Source organism: Pollachius pollachius (assembly GCF_949987615.1).
Source record: "Pollachius pollachius genome assembly, chromosome: 1".
Classification (NCBI taxonomy): Eukaryota; Metazoa; Chordata; class Actinopteri; order Gadiformes; family Gadidae; genus Pollachius; species Pollachius pollachius.
Window position 1 is genome coordinate 9,840,599 of NC_136934.1, and position 5,000 is coordinate 9,845,598.

At 44.6% G+C, this 5,000-nt stretch overlaps 1 protein-coding gene across 1 annotated transcript in view; it reads left to right on the forward strand.

The window, feature by feature from the left end:
* unc5ca (unc-5 netrin receptor Ca) overlaps window positions 1–5,000 on the forward strand; it is a 151,508-nt gene that overhangs the window by 75,022 nt on the left and 71,486 nt on the right. The gene's annotated exons all lie outside the window — the stretch shown is intronic.

The window sequence follows — 5,000 nt, forward strand, 5'->3', positions numbered from 1 at the left end:
TAGCAGGCCTGGCCATCAACGTGATTCATGCCCAGGGCCATTCGTATGGTGGCTGTGTTTAAACACAACGTCTCCTACCTTAGTGGATCTCCATTAGCCCTGGAGTGTGGTAATGGCATGGTATGTACTCGGTGACTTACTTTGTCCCCATTAGCCAGAGTGTAAATGGTTATTAATCTGCCAGCATTGACCTGTAGGGAGGCACATGTACGCAGAACGCCACGCACGCACGCACACACACAGACACGCACAAACACACGCACGCACACACAAACGCGCGCACTCGCCCACGCAGGCATGTGCACACACACTCACACACAACAAAGTATTGGCTTTCCCGGTGTTTGTGACCTTTTCCCCTCCTCTGCTGCCATCTCTCTCTCTCTAGCTCGCTCACTCACACACATTCTCTCTTATCGATTTCTTGTCCTCTTTTTCTTCTGGATTAGTCCCTCTGTTTGCCCTCTGTCTCCTGTTACTCTTTCGTCTCCCTCCTCCTCCTCTCTCTTTCCCGCCTTTTCTTTTCTTTATTGTCTCTATTTTTTTGGATTCTCTTCATGCCGTTCCAACACCTGTTCCTTTTCTGTCCATCCTGTCCTCCTTCCGATACCGTGGTCCTCTTCCACTTCCTCTTCCCTGTGGTTCTCCATTTTTAATTATTAACAACCATTAGCGCTTATGAAAGAGGTCAATTGCCTTCTGTGTCAGTGGGTGTGCGCGTTTGCGTGCGTGTGTGTGCGTGCTTATGTGTGTGTGACCTTAGCTATCTGTGAACCAGGAAGAACTCTCTAATGGCAACTGCAGTGTACACACACACACACACACACACACACACGCCCACACAGCGGGGTGTGCTTAATGGCATGCACCCAAGTGTGTAAACTCTGTGTAGGTTGGGCATATACAGCTCTGGATCGGGAGGGATTGTGCAATCAATCACTGTCATTCCCATGGCCGCCATAGACACAGAATTCTGAACTAGAGTCACATGAGGTGGCACACACACACACACTCACACACACACACACACACACACACACACACACACACACACACACACACACACACACAGACACACAGACACACAGACACACAGAGACACACGTGCCGGGACACATACACACAAGGCACCAGACACGCGTGTCTCCTCAGTGCTGTGCAAACTGTTGTTTTTGTGTGTGTGTGTGTGTGTGTACTTTTGGCCACAGTCTGGTGGGTCTGTCCCTCAACGCCCCTGAATGATCCCACTCTTCTCCACTGGTGCAGAACCAGAACCAGTCAGTCAACCTTTTCTTTCCTTCCTCTACTCTCTTAACCTTGCTCTTTCTTTATATCTCTCTCTCTCTCTCTCTCTCTCTCTCTCTCTCTCTCTCTCTCTCTCTCTCTCTCTCTCTCTCATTCTCTCTCTCTCTCTCTCCTACTCTCTGATTCATCTCTTCCCTCTCTCTCCTTCTCTCTCATCTCTTCCCTATCCCTCTCTCTCTCTAATTCTCTTTCGCTCTCCCTTCTCTCTTTCCTCTCTCTCTCTCCTTCTCTCTCTCCTTCTCTCTCATCTCTTCCCTATCCCTCTCTCTCTCTAATTCTCTTGCGCTCTCCCTTCTCTCTTTCCTCTCTCTCTCTCCTTCTCTCTCTCATTCTCTTTGTCTCTCTCTCTTCTCTCTTCCCTATCTCTCTCCCACTCCCTTGGTCTCTTTTTCACTCTCCTTATTCTTCATTGTGCTTCCTCTTCTTGTTTTCATTTCATCTGGAATTCTGTCCTCATTGTTGACTGTTTCATTATCATATATCATGTATCCATCTAGCTATCAACTATATTTATCCATACATCCATACATCTCCATAAGAGAGAGACTGGCATTGCTCTGTTGGATTTTAATTACCGACATCTCCACTTAAGTGATACACCTTACAAATAAATACCAAAATATTAAAATATATATATTGCGTCATTATTTGAGCACTAGTCTGCAATGAATATGTCTTGATTTTCAATTTAAAAATATTGCAATGTGTGAATGTTATTGAACTATATTTTATTACTCAAATGTGTTTCGAACAGGATGCATGCGTCAATGTTTGTCTCAATATTTTGTCCGACAAGTTAATTCATGTCATGTATCTTCTGTTCAATGTAAGAAACATAGGATAAAATTGTCTGCTCATCATCAAAAAAATAAAGCCAAATAACCAATAAATCCAGCCAAACCTAAAGCGCTCAAACACATGATGTGCTTTCAGCGTAAACGTTACCAGTGTTTTCCTAGAGTTGAGCGTGCGGTGAAAGCTAACCTAGCGTTGATGCTACTCTAGGCGTAGCAGACAGCTCGGCTTTCTCAACATTGCCACATTACCATCAAAGTCAACAATTTCAACTTGGAGCCGGCTGACGCTGACCTTTCGTAGCGCATCCTACGAATTGCTCATTTGTACCTTGTCTCTCCTAATAGAGTGATGGCAGTGCTCTGCAGTATGATGTCTAAACCCAAAACCAAATGCTACAGTGGTTGTTTTGTGGTTCCTTATATTTCAAACTGCTGTTTCAGTGATTCGGTCACACTCTCTGCCCGACATCTGTAGTTGCGTGAATGGTTTTGACGGTAGGTGTTGGAAACAGCCACACGCAGCACAATACTTGGGCCAGTGGCACACAGCCTGATGTCTTTCATTGCTTTCTCTGAAGAATAGAATATGATCAGCACATCTGTTATGTTGTCGTATAACTCCAAGAAAAAATGACACTTTTTCAAAAAACACTATCTCTGTAATGAGTGTATATCCAGAGCCACGTTCGAAAAGCCTTTCGGTTTAGAGCACAGTATACATTATAAAGAACAACTATACTGAATTAACCCAATTAAGAGTCCCGTTGAAGAGCTATCTGAACAATGGTAAGATAGATAAAGCTCTTCAGAGAGGCAAACAGAGGAAACACATTGTGTGCAAATTACTGCATATTATAATTTATAAAGTGTTTTTTCGTTGTTCAAAGCACAATTCATATCTATTTGTTGACATTGCGCAGCCCAATATCGCTAAATCTCATAATCCTTGGACAAAAGCACTAACAATTTACCTTTCTGTACATTACCCAGTTGTGTTTCTGTATTCACCGCTGAATCAATGCAGGGTACAGCAACCAAACAACAAACATAGACTCAATAATAAAGACAGCATATTTTCTGTATAATGACACGAACAACCTATGCCAGTCCACAGATAATAATTATAATAATACAATTAATGAGATCTAAATCGCCGTGGGTATATTACTCCATGTAAACTTCAAGGAATCAAAACTAGAGGGTGCACATAACATTAAACACATTATAAGATCTCCAAATCTGTATATCGACTTGCATAAAAGTTACAGTCTTGCATGGAACAGGTTCGTGTCAAGCCATGGCTCTGTTCAGCTCTACGTCTTCATATATAATCCTATTTACCATTCTCGACCGCACACATTTCCCTTAATCACGTTGTCACCGCTCCCAAGGTCCATTCTTTCCATTCAGCTCCAATTCATATACATAGGCCATCTATTGTCAACCTCTTTATCGGGCGAGGTTCTTCCTCCCCTGCTCTTATTATCCGTTACTTTCCAATTGAAGTGCAGTCTGCTCATTATCTCTATTTCCCAAACCGCATCGGACCGGACTGGTCTCTGTGACTTCTCCCTTGGCTCTCCGCTCAGTATATACTGTACTGTAACTGCCCTGCACAGGCCCTTTATCTCCTCCTCGCTGGGCTCTCAGTGCTATACCGGGGATGTTTCCCTGTTATAATTGCCTCTTTATCCGGAATGTTCTTAGCCCCGCATCTCCTTTTCTCTGCCCATTCGGTTTCTCTCCTCTCTCATGTTCAGCTTTTTGAACACATAAAAGATGCCCCAGTTTCTTTCCATTTTTTTCGGTATGTTTTTCTCTGGTGCTAGTTTGGTCGGGCGCAAGCTTCTTTTCCTTATTTGGTCGTTGCCCTCTGTGCTCATCCCCTCCCCCAGGCGGTTAGCCCCTTGTTGCCCCGGCGACGTCTGCGTTCCATCTCTGTGCTTACCTATACGGCCTCTTAGAAACACTTGCGGCTCTGTCCTTGGCACACCGTATACTCTTTATTTTATTACCATGGGCTCTTTCAACCTCGCCTCACCCTGTCTTTATGTCTCTTTTTATATTGTGTTTCTTATTTCCATCTAAACACATGCCTACCTGACTTCCCTAACCTCCTGTTAAGTTATATGTCCTCATAGTGTCTCCTGAGTCTCCCGGTCTTTGCTTGGCCTCTCACTTCCCCAGAAGAGGCTAGTGCCAGACAGGACGCATCATGCTTAGTATGCCCTGCTGGCCTCCACTATCCCTTCTTTAAGCCCTGTCCCCTGGGATCCTCCTGTTGTCAGTCCAGCCAGCGTCCTATTTCCCCAGACGGGGTACCTTATAGCAGGTACATAAGTATCCTCCTGCTCAGTTCTTGGATTAGTCCGCCTACGGAAAACCCTTTTCTCTGTCCGGGTCTCATGGCTTAACTGAACCTGGGATAAATGTGTGGAAGGATGATGATTATTATTCTTTTTTTCCTATCCATGTGGCGTTTGCCCGTTCACACCACTCCCGTTTTGACTGGGTTCTATGGTACATCCTCCCTTCCTCTTCTACCTTCCCCTCTCTCCCTCACATTTTTTATTGTCCCCGTGGGTACGTCAAACGCTGTCTCCCCAAGACGCTGAAGGGTTATTTTTCCACTGCAGTAATTCCCTCCGTTACAGGCCCTTCACTCCTCGTCTTTTCCTCTGTGGACAATTTGACGTCTTACTCTTCTTCATTACTTTCCTTCGCTTCTCAGAGGACTGTCAAATGTCCTCTTACACACTGTTCTATGTGTGATGCATTCTACTGTTCTACTTAACTTCATATGTCTGTCTTTTTTTGTTACATCAGGTACCTACATCATCCTCTCGCTCTCTCCCTCTCTTTCCCTCTCGCTATGCTGCACTCTCTGTCTCTGCCACT